The following is a 16,624-nucleotide window of genomic DNA, read 5'->3' as shown; positions in this document are numbered from 1 at the left end:
AATGTTTGGATAGTTTCCTAAAGTCCATATGCCATTATTAAGATGGGCTTGGGAAAAATCCATTGCTTAATTCTAGGAAAAGCAGCATACAATCTGTTCTACTGTTCTGGGATCTTGTCATGTACTTGTGACCTGGGCTACTGTTGGAAACAGGATACGGGGGTTGATGGACCTTCAGTCCCAGTATGGCAGTGCTTATGTTCTTATGTTAGCTGAAAATCCAAATTATGAACAGGGTAAAACAGGGGACATGGACATCTTTGTGGCAGCACAGGAATGTCCATGTTATAAAATGGTCACATAGACATCCATACAGAGCAAAGGGGTAGTCTAAACGCAGTGGGCTGAAAACCCAGGTTCAAATCCTACTTCAGCTTTTTATGGGTTTTTTGTTTTGTTTTTTTAATTGTGAGCCCTACAGGCACAGAAAAATACCTACTGTACCAGAAGTACACTGCGTCAATAGCCTTCAGGCTTGCTGCCCTTGAATGTATAAGAAATCTGCAAGTCTGAAAGGTACTGGAGCAATGTATTTTCAGGTACAGTAGATATTTTTCTATCCCTGGATGGCTCACAATTAAAAAAAAAAAAATCACAAAAAGCTGAAGTAGGATTTGAACCTGGGTCCCCTGATTCTCAGCCCACTGCACCAACCATTAGGTTACTGAACTCTGTATGGAGGGCTATTAAGTTAAAACAGATTTTATACTGTGAACACCCATAATTTTGGAACTGTCATAGAACCCAGTCTCCCTTGCTAATTTCACATTTGGAGAGGAGACGGGAACAGCAACCACTGGGGGAATTAAGGAAGTGACGTCTTAATCTCTTTGGTGGGGGCAGCTTCTCAATCGGACCTTTCTGAAACCTGGTACATGCCAAGTGTCAGGTCTACATAACGCCGTCCATAATTTTAGATGTAGACTTTACTTCCCCTTCTGACATCAGAGTTTGACATCCATCCTTTGGTCCTTCCCAGTCTAACCCAAAACATACCAGACCATGCTCTCTTGTCATAAGGACATGCTGCAGTTTGAGACATCTGTATCCTGGCTTTATAAAATCGAGATTTGGGCATCTAAATGCTGGTTTTCAAAATAAGGGCCAATATGTAGTAAATTTGTTTCCCATGTTCCTTATGGGGGAACTTCCAAATTTTGCTTCTTTGTACAAACCTCATATTGCACACAACCTTGCTTGAAAAATGCAAAAGTTAGATGTTTAGATATACTAGCTTTGTGCAAAATTTGGATAGCGGTCTATAAAATACTGAATGGAGTGGAACGGCTTTAGATTGTAAGCTCCTTCGAGCTGGGACTGCGTAACCCTAGTAGCACTATAGAAATATTTGTATTTCACAAATACAATGCTCACAGTTATTTACATGCAAAGCTCTCTGCCTCCATTCTCTAAAATATGTGATATTTCCTGATCTGCAAGACTGACTAGAGCTGTGGTTTAAACACTCCTAGGCAAGCCCTGGGAAAGGGAGACTGTAGAACAAGGGCAGGGGGGTGTCCAAAGGGCCCTCAGGGGACACATTCAGAGCAGCTCCTCCTTAAAATCAAGTGTTCTGTCAGAGGCCTGTCCAATCAAGAAGGATTTAATGGGCCCTGCATCTCAAGAAGGCCCAGTGGGAGTCCGACCTGCACCATTCAGCACCGGTCTATAAAATACTGAATGGAGTGGAACGGCTTTAGATTGTAAGCTCCTTCGAGCTGGGACTGCGTAACCCTAGTAGCACTATAGAAATGTTAAGTAGTAGTAGATGTGAATCACTTACTTTTTCCAAAAATACTAGGACTAGAGGGCATGCACTGAAGCTACTAAGTAGTAAATTTAAAACAAACTGGAGAAAATATTTCTTCAGTCACAGTGCATAATTAAACTGTGGAATTTGTTGCCAGAGAGTGTGGCAAAAGCAGGGTTTTAAAAAGGTTGGATACTTTCCTAAAAGAAAAGTTCATTAGTCATTAAGATGGACTTGGGGAAAATCCACTGTTTCTTTAGGATAAGCAGCATAAAGTCTGTTTTACTGTTCTGTGATCTTGTCAGGTACTTGTGACCTAGATTAGCTACTGTTGGAAACAGGATACTATGCTTGATGTACCTTTGGTCTGTCCCAGTATGGCAACACTTATGTTCTTAAATGAAACCTTTGCCAAAATATGTGCAGGAGAATGTATCATTGCACTGCCGTAAAAACAGCAAAAAAAGACCAGCAATAACATAATTCTGTCCAACTAAATTTCTTTTTAACCTATATCCAGGTCTCAGATTTAGTAGAATTGATACTAGGAAATTCCTTGTACATACAACTCCATCTAGCTCAGGCTTTCTCAACCCCATCCTCGGGGAACCCCAAGCCAGTCTGGTTTTCAATATATTCACAATGAATAGGCATGAGAAATGCTCCATTGTATGCAACTAGCTCATACTTATTTATTGTGTTTATCTTGAAATCAAGACTGGCTTGGGGTTTCCTGGAGAGAGAGACAGAAAGTGGGGAAAATGGGGTCACATGCATATAAGATGATGATATATACAGTGCTTTTTTTGTAGGAAAAAAGGTACCGGTACTCATTATGGGCGGGGTCACCATCTATGGCTCTGCCCCTATGGTAACCACACCCCTTATACCAGCCTTGGCGCATATAAGCAGTATCTTTGACAATACTATACCAGTATAGGAGAAAAAAATAACTTGTGATTTTTTTTTTTCATTATAATTTCTGTAAACTGTTACAGCTCCAGTATACTCAGTGCAAAATAAGACAGCAGATATAAATTCTCAAATTGGACATCTTCCAAACACTAAAATTAAAATGATTTTTTTTCTACCTTTGTTGTCTGGTGACTTTGTTTTTTGATCATGTTGGTCCCAGTCTCTGATTCTGCTGCTCTCTATCTGTTCCCTTAACTCCATTTCCAGGGCTTCCTTTCCATTTATTTCTTTACTTTCCTCCTTTCTTCTTCATTTCTTGCCCTACATCCATAGGTAAAAGCTGGGTCCTCCGCGGACTGGAGGAGGTATAGAGTGGATCCAGCTTTTGCCATTTGCAGTTTTTCTCCTGTTTTCCCTTTCTCTCATCTCGTCAGTATGCATCTCCTTCCTCTTTCCGTCCATGTCCAGCATTTCTCCTCTCTCCCCCCCCCCTCTTTCCATCCACGTCCAGCATTTCTCCTCTCTCCCCCCCCCTCTTTCCATCCACGTCCAGCATTTCTCCTCTCTCCCCCCTCTTTCCATCCACGTCCAGCATTTCTCCTATCTCCCCCCTCTTTCCATCCACGTCCAGCATTTCTCCTCTCTCCCCCCCTTTCCATCCACGTCCAGCATTTCTCCTCTCTCCCCCCCCCTTTCCATCCACGTCCAGCATGTCTCCTCTCCCCCCTCTTTCCATCCACGTCCAGCATTTCTCCTCTCTCCTCCCCCCTCTTTCCATCCACGTCCAGCATTTCTCCTCTCCCCCCCTTCCATCCACGTCCAGCATTTCTCCTCTCCCCCCCTCTTTCCATCCACGTCCAGCATTTCTCCTATCTCCCCCCTCTTTCCATCCACGTCCAGCATTTCTCCTCTCTCCCCCCCCTCTTTCCATCCACGTCCAGCATTTCTCCTCTCTCCCCCCCTCTTTCCATCCACGTCCAGCATTTCTCCTCTCTCCCCCCCTCTTTCCATCCACGTCCAGCATTTCTCCTATCTCCCCCCCTCTTTCCATCCACGTCCAGCATTTCTCCTCTCTCCCCCCCTTTCCATCCACGTCCAGCATTTCTCCTCTCTCCCCCCCCTTTCCATCCACGTCCAGCATTTCTCCTCTCCCCCCCCTTTCCATCCACGTCCAGCATTTCTCCTCTCTCCCCCCCTCTTTCATCCACGTCCAGCATTTCTCCTCTCTCCCCCCCTTTCCATCCACGTCCAGCATTTCTCCTCTCTCCTCCCCCCCTCTTTCCATCCACGTCCAGCATTTCTCCTCTCCCCCCCCTTTCCATCCACGTCCAGCATTTCTCCTCTCTCCCCCCCTCTTTTCATCCACATCCAGCATTTCTCCTCTCTCCCCCCCCTTTCCATCCACGTCCAGCATTTCTCCTCTCCCCCCTCTTTTCATCCACGTCCAGCATTTCTCCTCTCTCCCCCCCCTTTCCATCCACGTCCAGCATTTCTCCTCTCCCCCCTCTTTCCATCCACGTCCAGCATTTCTCCTCTCCCCCCTCTTTCCATCCACGTCCAGCATTTCTCCTCTCTCCCCCCTCTTTCCATCCACGTCCAGCATTTCTCCTCTCTCCCCCCCCCTTTCCATCCACGTCCAGCGTTTCTCCTCTTTCTCTTCCCCCCCTCTTTCCATCCACGTCCAGCGTTTCTCCTCTTTCTCTTCCCCCCCCTCTTTCCATCCACGTCCAGCGTTTCTCCTCTTTCTCTTCCCCCCCCTCTTTCCATCCACGTCCAGCGTTTCTCCTCTCTCCCCCCCTCTTTTCATCCACGTCCAGCATTTCTCCTCTCTCCCCCCCCTTTCCATCCACGTCCAGCATTTCTCCTCTCCCCCCTCTTTCCATCCACGTCCAGCATTTCTCCTCTCTCCCCCCTCTTTCCATCCACGTCCAGCATTTCTCCTCTCTCCCCCCCTCTTTTCATCCACGTCCAGCATTTCTCCTCTCCCCCCTCTTTCCATCCACGTCCAGCATTTCTCCTCTCTCCCCCCTCTTTCCATCCACGTCCAGCATTTCTCCTCTCTCCCCCCCCTCTTTCCATCCACGTCCAGCGTTTCTCCTCTTTCTCTTCCCCCCCCTCTTTCCATCCACGTCCAGCGTTTCTCCTCTTTCTCTTCCCCCCCCCTTTCCATCCACGTCCAGCGTTTCTCCTCTTTCTCTTCCCCCCCCCTCTTTCCATCCACGTCCAGCGTTTCTCCTCTTTCTCTTCCCCCCCCTCTTTCCATCCACGTCCAGCGTTTCTCCTCTTTCTCTTCCCCCCCCCCTCTTTCCATCCACGTCCAGCGTTTCTCCTCTTTCTCTTCCCCCCCCCCCTCTTTCCATCCACGTCCAGCGTTTCTCCTCTCTCCCCTGCCCTCCCCTCCATGTCTAGTGACTTGTTCCAGTTCCAACCCCAACACCAACTGCCCGCTGCCGGCGCTGCAACTTCAGGTTAAAAAAATAAGATTTAAACACGGGGCGGCAGAAGCAGAAAGCAGGGCTGTCGGGGAGCTAAGGGCAGGCAGGTGAGCTGGCCCTGGGAAAAAAAGCTGCTGGTATGCTGTACCGGCGCGTACCCGCACAAAAAAAGGTACCGAAAGTGGGGTTACAAATAACAGAGAAAAGGCTATAAAAGTTTTTAGAGGGGCAACTTTCATTTTTGAAAGTTTACTGTATTACAGGATCAGTAGAATGAGAGTGTACAAATTTTTTTTTTCACAAGTACCTAAAAAAGTACCTAAAGTGGTGTATGTGATTTTCTGGGGTTAATTACTTTTTTATTGATAAATGCTTCTCATATTTTAAGGATGTAATTAGGCCATACCTGAGGCTGAAATTTGGCAGGATTATGCAGTTAATATCCCTCAATCTTGGAGTGGACTAGGCTAATGGTTACTGCAGTGTCCTGAAAACCAGGAGAACTGGGTTCAATTCCAACTAGCTCCTTGTGACTTTGGGCAGGTCACTTAACCCTCCATCTCCCCGGGTCCCAAGTAAGTGCCTGTATATAACATGTAAACCAAGTTTGTAACCACAGTGTGCGGCGACAGCTAAGAAAGCAAACAGAATGTTAGTTCCTTGTCATCAAGCAGATGAAGCCATTACGTATGGGTTGTGTCCATCAACCAGCAGGGGGAGATAGCACTCAACTTTTCACAGTGCCTCATGGCCAGCCAGCTCCACTGCCTCTTCAGTATTCTCTATCTCCCCAAGCAGGGTGGCTGCAGCTTCTTCGAGCTCCATCAAAAATCTGCCTGGGGGTGGCTCCTGGCTTGCCATTGTTAGCCGGGGTGTTAGAAGCTATAGCAGCTTCACTTTGAAGGCACATAGGTTAGCCCTTTCCTTGCCTTACCCATGCCCCCATGGATGTGGACATATTAGCTTGCTTTTCCCTGTCCTTTCCCATTCAGTGGATGCAGGCACATTGGTTCGCCTTTCCCTGCCTTTCCCACTCATCTGAGCCTCCGGTGTTCTTATTACCTCTGCTTTCCTCACAGCGTTAAAAAAAAAAAAAAAAAATGGAACAGAGGTTTTCCTTTGATTCTTCTATGGGACCGGAGCTGTGATACTCGGTCCGGTGAGGTAAGAGTGTTTTCTAACTCCTCCTGGGTGGGCACGCGATCGGGGCGATATTGGCGCAAAACCGCCATTTTGAATTTTCCCGCTGTTTTCGGCGATGGCTGCAGAGAATGTAAAGCGCTGTTCCCGGTGTGGCAAGCGCAAATCAACAGCGGGGCTCTGTAAATCGTGCTGTACAGGTGTAAGAGCCGGCCCGAGCATGGACAGCGATGATTATTCCCGCTCAGAGCTGGCAACGGACGCCATTTTGAATTCTCCGCATGGCGTGGCCTCCATAGAGACGGAGAGCCCTGAGCCCGGGGGGGGGGGGAGGGGGAGACCTCGAATTGAGGCTATTCAGGGAGCGGCTAGCCCCGGACGGGATCTGGGTGCCCAGGGCGAGTTTTTCTCCCCTGATTTTGTGTTATTGCATAAAGCATACATGCTGAAAAGAGCTCTCCCTCAAGGGTCGTCTGAGGCCCCTTCTATTGTCTCCCCCCCCCCCCCCCCCGGTGGATTCTGGCCTGGGACTGCCCGCTGAGGCTATGTTCCCTGATAATTGGCATAAAGAAAAGCGTAGAAGGGCTAATTCCCCTTCAGATTGTGGTGCACCTCCTTTCCCTCCCCCCCCGTGGTCGGGCTGTGAGGATTCGGAGAGTTCTGGCAGGCCTTCGTGGTCTGAGGAGCCAGAGTCAGGTGCAGAATTACCACAGGATCTGGATGATCCCTCCGCAGTGAGGATTTTCCACCGTGATGAGCTGCCAGCGCTTATTTCAGATGCCCTACAGGTCCTTTCTATTGAAGAGCCTGACAGTGGCACAGCCTCCTCTGTGAATCCTAGGATGGCTAGTACCAAAAAGCCTGCTCGAGCCTTTCCTTTGCATGACTCCATCCAAGAGCTTATTTCCACTCAGTGGGCTGACCCCGAGGGACCTTTGAAAGTTTCCAGGGCTATGGGGCAATTATACCCTCTGCGTGAGGAGCATTTGGCTCGCTTTACAATGCCTAAAGTAGATGCCCTAGTCACTGCGGTGACAAAGAGAACTACCCTCCCTGTGGAAGGAGGAGTTGCCCTGAAGGATATAGAAGACTGTAGGCTGGAAGCAGCACTTAAACGGTCCTTTGAAATTGCAGGTCTTACTGTTCGGGCGTCTGCATGCAGTTGTTATGCTGCTAGAGCCTGCCTGGCATGGTTGCAACAGGCAGTGGAACAGCCCGGAGATGGAGCAGAGCCCTTCTCGGATGTGGCTCCGCGGCTGGAGTCAGCCTTGTCCTTTTTGGCTGATGCCCTTTATGATATTGTCAGAGCTTTGGCTAAACAAATGGCAATAGCAGTGGCGGCTCGCCGTCTTATTTGGCTACGACATTGGGCAGCGGACATGGCCTCTAAGCAAAGGTTGGTGAAGTTGCCCTTTCAAGGCCTTCTCCTATTTGGTGAGGAGTTGGAAAAAATTGTTAAAGGCCTGAGAGATCCTAAACCCCAGCGCTTGCCCGAAGATAGGCCGAGGCCTTCCTCCAAGGGCCAGGCGGTCCACTCCTCTTATAGACCTCGCTTCCGTGAAGCTAGAAGGTACCGCCCGGGGCGTTCTGCTGGGTTCACTTCTCGTGCCCGTTTTTCAGCAGAGGAACTCCTTTCGCTAAGACAAGCGTTCCGCAGCCACCGGCTCTAGGCCTGGAGTTCAGGGGCGACCCTCTCAATGATGGTGCGCCGGCCCCCTCCTCGCTTTCTGTCATCAGAGGACGTCTTTCCCTCTTTGCCGAGGAGTGGGCCAATATTTCCTCAGATCAGTGGGTTCTGAACCTGATCAGAGATGGCTACAGAATAGAATTCAACGCCCCAGTAAGAGACGTGTTTGTGGAGTCCCGATGCGGTTCTGCCGCCAAACAGGCGGCGGTAGAGGAGACTTTGCAAGGTCTGATTCAGTTAGGGGCCGTGTCCCCGGTACCTCCCGCCGAACACGGCTATGGCCGATACTCCATCTAAATTGTGGTGCCGCGAAAAGGTGGGTCTTTTCGCCCTATTCTGGACTTAAAAGAATTAAACAAGTCCCTGAGAGTGCGGCATTTCCACATGGAAACCCTGCGCTCCGTCATTGCTGCGGTACAGCCAGGAGAGTTTCTCACGTCTCTAGACCTGAAAGAAGCTTACTTGCACATACCAATTTGGCCCCCGCACCAGAAGTTTCTGAGGTTTGCGGTGTTGGGAAAACATTTCCAGTTCCAGGCCTTGCCTTTTGGCCTCGCCACAGCTCCCCGAACCTTTTCGAAGGTAATGGTGGTAGTAGCTGCTTTGCTCAGGTGAGAAGGTATCAGGGTTCACCCGTACCTAGACGACTGGCTCATCAGAGCAGACTCTGTAACAGAGAGCTATCAAGCTACAGCCAGAGTGGTCTCAGTACTTCAATATCTAGGCTGGGTCGTCAATAAGGCCAAAAGTCACCTGACCCCCCTCGCAATCTTTAGAATATTTGGGGGCCAGGTTCGACACAGACTCGGGCTATGTATACCTACCCGAGCTAAGGCGGTGCAAGCTTCAGAATCAGGTCCGTCTGCTCCTGAGGATGCCCCGCCTGCGAGCTTGGGACATTGTCCAGCCGCTGGGATCGATGACAGCCACGTTGGAAGTGGTGCCCTGGGCGAGAGCGCACCTGAGACCTCTACAGTATTCCCTACTTCAAAGATGGTCTCCAGTTTCTCAGGATTATCAATGCAGACTTTCTTGGCTCCCTGCGGCCCAACTCTGCATGGAGTGGTGGCTCTCAGACAGCATGCTGCGGCGAGGAGTGCCGCTGGCGCTCCCCGATTGGTGTCTAGTAGTGACAGATGCCAGCCTGAAGGGCTGGGGCGCACATTGCAAGGGGAAGCATGCCCAGGGTCTATGGACACCTGAGGAGTCGGAGTGGTCCATCAACCGCCTGGAGTTGAAAGCAATGTTTCAGGCGCTTCTGGCCTTTCAAGTGACCCTGGAAGGATTGGCTGTCAGAGTGATGTCAGACAACACGACAGCAGTGGCCTACATAAATCGACAAGGCGGCACTCAGTGCAGAGCACTGGCCGCGCAGGCCGAACAGATTTGCCACTGGGCCGAGCTGCATGTTCAGTTTCTGTCGGCAGCTCACATTGCAGGTCAGAGCAACGTGCAAGCCGATTATCTAAGCAGGCATTAGATCGATCCAGCAGAATGGGAACTAGCAGACGAAGTATTCCTGCAGATATGTGCCAAATGGGGCAAGCCCGTGAAGGATCTTATGGCGACAAGTTCAAATGCCAAAGTCCCGTGCTTCTTCAGCAGACGGAGGGATCCTCGCTCGGCAGGGTTGGATGCCTTGACTCAGCCCTGGCCTCCGGGCCTATATGTGTTCCCTCCGTGGCCCTTGATAGGGTGCGTGCTCCTGCGGATTCGGCTGCACCAAGGAGAAGTGGTTCTCATCGCTCCGGATTGGCCAGGAGGCCTTGTTATGCGGACCTCCAACAGATGCTAGTGGAGGCTCCCCTTCCTTTAACTCTGGTACCGAACCTGTTGTCGCAGGGCCCAGTAGCCATGGAGGACACCTGCCGCTTTGGTCTTATGGCATGGCAATTGAGAGGGCGCAATTGAGGGACAAAGGCTATTCAAACACAGTCATTTCCACTCTCCTGCAGGCCCGCAAGCGTTCCAATTCCGTGGCTTGTGCCAGGCTTGGCGCCAGTTTGAGTCTTGGTGTGCTTCAAAAGCGATCACACCCATGCGGGCTCCTATCCGCCGATTCTGGACTTTTTGCAGGATGGTGTACAAATAGGCTTGGCCTATAATTCCCTGAGGGTGCAAGTGGCAGCGTTGGCCTCCCTTCGTGGTAAGGTTGAAGGCGTGTCTTGAGCTGCTCATCCAGATGTGGCACGGTTTCTTAGTGGGGGTGCTTCGGCTCCGGCCTTCCGTGCGAGCACCCTGTCCAGCTTGGAACCTGGGGCTAGTTTTGAAGGCCCTGCAGGCTTCTCCTTTTGAGCCGCTTCGGCGAGCATCAGAGAAAGATTTGACACTAAAGGCCGTTTTTCTTGTGGCCATTACTTCGGCGAGACGGGTGTCAGAGCTCCAGGCGCTGTCCTGTAGAGACCCATTTCTGCAATTCTCAGAGTCCGGGGTCACGGTTCGGACTGTGCCTTCCTTCATGCCTAAGGTGGTTTCAGCGTTTCACCTAAACCAGCCTATTTTCTTGCCCTCCTTTGATAAGGAGGAGTTTCCAGAATCTTTTGGGCAGTTGCACCTGTTGGATGTGCGCAGGACTCTGCTGCAGTATCTGCAAGTTACTGTGTCTTTCAGGATCTATGATCCATCTGTTTGTTTTGCTATCAGGTCCTCGCAGAGGGTCTCCAGCGTCTAAAGCCACTATTGCCCGCTGGCTCAAAGAAACTATCTTTTCAGCTTATCTGCTTGCCGGCCGGTCTCCGCCCGTAGCCTTTAAGGCGCATTCTACCAGAGCGATTTCTTCCTCTTGGGCTGAAACTGGAGCACTCTCTCGTCAAGAGATATGCAGTGCAGCAACATGGGCTTCTAAGCTCTCTTTTGCCCGACATTACAGGCTGGATGTGGCTGCTAGGAGGGATGCGCATTTTGGAGCACAAGTGCTAGCACGTGGTGTGACCTGTTCCCACCCTATATAGGGATTGCTTTGTTACATCCCATACGTAATGGCTTCATCTGCTTGAGGACAAGGAAGGGAAAATTAGGTTCTTGGTAATTTTCTTTCCTTTAGTCATAGCAAATGAAGCCATGAGCCCTCCCTGTATGATTGTCTGTATGCTGTGAATCTGTTTCAGATTCTGTTCTTGTTTCCTGAAGTTCCTTCCTTGGGAGAAAGTTGGAAAACGGTCTTCAGGATTCATGTTCACTTATAGGAGGATGAGTCCATTCCCTCCAGTTTATGTTTTGGAGGATGAGTTTATTCCCTCCAGGAGGTTGCGTGTATCCCCTCCAGTTATACAATAAGGAGGACGAGTTTATTCCCTCCTGGAGGATGTGTTTATTCCCTCCTTTTGAGTTCATGCCCTTGTTAAGGGACCATCGTTCGCTGTGAGGAAAGTTCATGTTATTCCCATTGCGGTTTGCCATACTGCTTTGGAAGCTTCAAATACTGAAGAGGCAGTGGAGCTGGCTGGCCATGAGGCACTGTGAAAAGTTGAATGCTCTCTACCTCCCCCTGCTGGTTGATGGACACAACCCAAACATAATGGCTTCATCTGCTATGACTAAAGGAAAGAAAATTACCAAGGTAAGAACCTAATTTTCCCATTTGAAATCTTTATCCCTTTCCCATTATAAATACATCCCATACCCCACTTTTGGTATCTTTTCACTCAGTGGGTCACATATGTATAAGTCCTTGTTCCTTTTGGAACCAAGCCTAAGAAGGAAACAAACATTAAAAAGACCACTTGTTTTATCTTCTTTCCTCCAGATATCTCAGTGTTGTATTTCTTACAAAATGTCAAAAAAAAAAAGAATGGAATGTAATCTTGGTGTGTAGTGGTTCAATCCCCACTTAAGCTAGATAACTTGGATGCTCTTTTACTACAGCTTTGTGCAGGCTAACAGAATGCTAAGAAGCCTATTTTATACCTGTGGGCTTCTTAGTATTTAGCTTGCACTAATTCTGTAGTAAAAGGGCTCCTTTGAATCATGATGACCTGCCTCTTCTTTGAGAAACAGATGCCATGATTCCAAAAGACAGTGTTACAAATCAAAATGTCAGACAGGAAGAACCTGTCTTCACATCACACAGCTCTATATTTTTCTTCAAGAAGTCTTGCTCATGAGCTTTGCTTGTATCCTGCATGCCAACATTCCAGTTCAGGCAAATCCATGTAAAGGAGTGGTACTGGTGACCTAATGATAAAACGTGAGTTTGTTCTGTAAGTCTGAAGGCGTCTCAGCATTTTTAGTTCATTTATGTTAAAGTTTCTTGTTCATCTTTTTTGAATAGTAAAATAGGATCCTGTTAATAAATGTTGAAAGGTGAAAGAAAAATATAACTAGAGAATTGGAGAGTTCTGTATAGTTTCTGCAGGACTGTGTACACTTATGAGAGCGTTTCATGTTTTGGAAAATTTGGACTCGTTTTCGGAAGAAGGCAATAAAAGGAAGCGAGATAATTGAATGTATTTTAGGGAGTCTCCTGCCAAAAGTGGGATAGGAAGGGAGGGGCAGCAGAAATTAGAGATTCCACCCACGTGTCGTAGGAAGATTGCAAAGGACACACCTAAGTTAGTATTAAAGCTAGTGCCCAGTACTACGGGAAGTACCATTAATGTTGAACTCTTGACTGGAATGAAGCTGCATGGTACTATACAGGGCTTAACACGAGAGGAGGATGGGACTGTCCTATAGTAGAAAAGATGACACAGCCTGCTAGTGAATTCTAGATGCGCTATGCCTCCATGTCATATGTTGAGGTAGATAAATAAGTGAGTACTGTTACCCTTCCATCTTTATTCAAGAGAAATTGCTTTGTTTGCTATAGTTGAGAGTTTCTTCCAAGAATCTTTGAAACCTAATGTTAATGTTTTGTCTTAAGGTGCACATTTCCCTGCCTTCTATTCCAGTTTTAAGTCTTCTTTTTACATAAAGAGCCCTGTTTACTAAACCACGCTAAAGGCACATAGCGTTTTCACTAACCGTGTAGATGCCCATAATATTTGTATGGGTGTCTACACGGTTATCATGTGGTAAAAACGCTAGTGCACCTTAATAAACAGTGCCCAAAGCAAGGGTCTGATTTTTAATCTAAACTATTGGGCATTGAATGATATAAACTAATTTTGACTCCCACTTCCTATTATTGAACCCTAATTTAGGGGCACTCTACTAAAGCATAGCGCATGCTAAATGTTCTGCTTCCTATTTTATGCCTATGGGCCATGTGGCACTTAGCACATGGTAATGGACATTATGCACTAAGCTTTAGCAAAGGGCTCTTTAAAGACTAATGCCACTGGGTTAGCCTTGGACTAGGTCATCTTCACTCTCCATGAGCTCTGCCAAGTGGCAGTTTAACTAACCAGCTTTCTTTCCTGTGCAAGTAATTTCTGTTGCAAGAATATTTACCATTTAAATAATAAACCGAACTTAAGTAGTGCCTTTCATTTATAACGGTCATCTCTTGGGTGGAAAACTTGATAAATCTTGGTTTGGTTTTTTTTTTTGGGGGGGGGGGGGGGGTTCGTTGCTAGTCAGAGAAGATAAATGAATTCCCACTCTTCAAAGGATAGAATGATATTTGATGGTTCTCTGTAGCTGCCTGACATTTTTTATTTGATGGACATAATTATCCAGAGATGATTATGCGCTTTCAAGATAAAAACAGGTTTCTGCTCTGGATTGTCATCTGAAGAAAGCCACTATGTGGACCAGCATGAGATATTATCCAGTAAGGGTCACAAGCAAGCAACTGGTCTCAGCAAGACCAATGTAGTACCTAGAACTTTGCCTTAAATGAAGGTGAACGAGTTTCTGTTGGAATCTGGGATAAAGAAATGTGGTTGCCGTGTAGTCCACTTAAATAAAATAAAAATAAAGGTGATACCTTTTTTATTGTATTTAAGGTAATAACTAGTTTCCTCTGGTCAGGCCAACACCACTGGAATATGGTGATTTTGTGGGGGGGGGGGTTTGTCTGTTAACAAACGGGCCTCTTTTACTAAACCGCGCTAGTGATTCCCAGAGTGGCAAGTGAGAGGAAACCCATTCAGTTCCTATGGGCTTCCTCACATGTGCCACTCAGGAATCACTAGCATGGCTTAGTAAAAGAAGCTCTTAAATACAAACGGTATTTCACAAAATTATATAATAAAATGCAGTAATTCTAAATACTTAACAGCAGTACCTAATTTTTAATTATCTAAAATCGGTTAAAAAGAGTCAAGCCTTAGAATGTTTACGAAAAACAGCAATTTTGCTCATTTTCAATTTGTGACAAGCGATTTCCATAAACTAGGGCCGATATAAGGCAGTGTTCTCCCCAGGACCATCTGAATGGGCAAGCCACACAACTGACTTTACTGACCACCCAGTTTAATAGCAGAAAATTTTATATACTGCACAAAATAACTGCCCCGTCCCTACCTGGCTACTCCAGGCCACCTGGCTGACAAAACTTTCTGAGGAAGATACTGATAGGCTGTATTCCTCAGAAAGTTTTGTCAGCCAGGTGGCCTGGAGTAGCCAGACTGAATCCTCATTGGGACTTGCAGCATAAGCTGACTTGAAGAATATAGAGTTTTTCATTTGGAAAGTAATAGAGGATAATTTTGAGGTTTGTTCAGCAAGAACTAAAATTACATAGGAAATGACAGGGTGTTTTCCACATTGTGGTGTTCACCACTAATATATAATTGCCCAGGGACAGGTAGAGTTTCTTCCCTTTGTTTTTCCTCCCTCCACCCTTCTACAGTGGCACACCTGGGCAGCACTGGGTGATCTTATCATCTGCTGAGGTACATCATTATCCCTGTTGCTAGCTATCATGTCCCTCCTCCAGTAACAGCTGTCTTCTCTGGTTTTCCTGGTACAGGATTCACTCTCTCTAGTCTAATAAAAGTAGTCTTGAAACCTTTTTTTTTTTTTTCCACCAAACACTTCTAAATACACAGTATTGCATTTATAGTTTTAGTTCTATATACTGCAGCATATTGACCTCTGAGCGGTGCAAAACGTTAGTCCATAAGACTGAGCCAAGTAGAATTTTTCTTTCCAGCTTTGGAATATTTGAAGGCATTTAGTGATTTGTGTAGGTCAGGAATTTTTTGAAAGTCCAGATCTGAACTTGTAATTTTACTTCTCCAGTATGTCTCTAGTTTTATTTTAGCTGTTAGAATAGATCCTTCCTAAAATCCTTTCTCCGAGGACAAGCAGGCTGCTTGTTCTCACTGATCGGTGACGTCCACAGCAGCCCCTCCAATCGGAACTTTACTAGCAAAGGCCTTTGCTAGTCCTCGCGCACCGCGCATGCGCGGCCATCTTCCCGCCCGAACCGGCTCGTGTTCGTCAGTCTTCTTTTGTCCGCGCTCGGTACGGTCGTGTTTGCGCCGTTCGCGCCACTTAAGTTGACCCTCGCGCGTCTTTTGACCTTTTCGCTTTCAAAAAAAAAAAAAGGGATTTCGGAGAAGGGCCTTTCGGTCTTTTTCCCTTCCCCGTATTTCTAGTTCTCCGAGGACAAGCAGGCTGCTTGTTCTCACTGATGGGTGACGTCCACGGCAGCCCCTCCAATCGGAATCTTCACTAGCAAAGTCCTTTGCTAGCCCTCGCGCGCACCGCGCATGCGCGGCCATCTTCCCGCCCGAACCGGCTCGTGTTCGTCAGTCTTCTTTTGTCCGCGCTCGGTACGGTCGTGTTTGCGCCGTTCGCGCCACTTAAGTTGACCCTCGCGCGTCTTTTGACCTTTTCGCTTTCAAAAAAAAAAAAGGGATTTCGGAGAAGGGCCTTTCGGTCTTTTTCCCTTCCCCGTATTTCTAGTTCTCCGAGGACAAGCAGGCTGCTTGTTCTCACTGATGGGTGACGTCCACGGCAGCCCCTCCAATCGGAATCTTCACTAGCAAAGTCCTTTGCTAGCCCTCGCGCGCACCGCGCATGCGCGGCCGTCTTCCCGCCCGAAACCGGCTCGTGCCGGCCAGTCTTCTTTCGTCCGCACTCGGTATGGTCGTGTTTTCGCCGTGTCGAGCCCCGGAAAGTCGACCTCGCGCGTCCTTTTTTTCGACGTGTTTTTTCTTCGGAAAATCCTTTAAAACTGTTCGGGAAGTGCTCCGGAAGCCCCCTCGGGTTTCGTTTTACCCCTTCCCGTATTTTCAGATTTTGCCCCGGTAAGTTTTCTTTCGTCGTCGGGGTAGGCCTCTTTTCGGCCTCGGTCGAGATTTTTCTCCCTCAAAGTTTTGGTGCTCATTTTCGCCATTTCGGCTTTTGATTTCGCCGGCGTGATTTTTCCGCCCATGACATCGAAGCCTGCCAGCGGCTTCAAGAAGTGCACCCAGTGCGCCCGGGTAATCTCGCTCACTGATAGGCACTCGTCGTATCTTCAGTGTCTGGGGGCCGAGCACCGTCCTCAGAACTGTAGTCTGTGTTCCCTGTTACAAAGGCGGACTCAGGTAGCGAGATTGGCCCAGTGGAACGTTTTGTTCTCGGGCTCTTCGTCGGCATCGGCACCGGGGGCATCGAGTGCATCGACGTCGTCAGCGTCCAGACCTTCTTCCTCGGCTGCTAGTGTATCGGGTGCATCGAGGCATCGAGTCTCTGCGCTGAGGCATCGGGCGACTGCATCGACGTCGGTGGTACCGGGACCTCGTCTGCTGATGTCGTCGGACGGTGGTGCATCGTCTGGAGTGCAGGTGAGGGCTGTCCATTCCCTGCTGGTGGCGGTGA

At 48.1% G+C, this 16,624-nt stretch overlaps 1 protein-coding gene across 5 annotated transcripts in view; it reads left to right on the top strand.

Moving 5' to 3' along the window:
- Positions 1-16,624, top strand: part of LOC115470577 (golgin-45-like) — an 83,984-nt gene that overhangs the window by 12,437 nt on the left and 54,923 nt on the right. Inside the window, exon 1 of one of the 5 annotated variants that reach the window (XM_030203844.1) lies at positions 12,523-12,678. The exons of the other annotated variants lie outside the window; for them this stretch is intronic. The gene's annotated coding sequence lies outside the window, so the exon portion shown is untranslated. Of the gene's footprint in view, positions 1-12,522; positions 12,679-16,624 lie in introns of those variants that run through there. 5 annotated transcript variants of the gene reach the window in all.

This window comes from Microcaecilia unicolor, chromosome 5, assembly GCF_901765095.1.
Source record: "Microcaecilia unicolor chromosome 5, aMicUni1.1, whole genome shotgun sequence".
NCBI classification, from domain to species: domain Eukaryota; kingdom Metazoa; phylum Chordata; class Amphibia; order Gymnophiona; family Siphonopidae; genus Microcaecilia; species Microcaecilia unicolor.
Note: the sequence above shows the minus strand (reverse complement) of the source record. Positions and strands in the feature narration are given on the sequence as shown.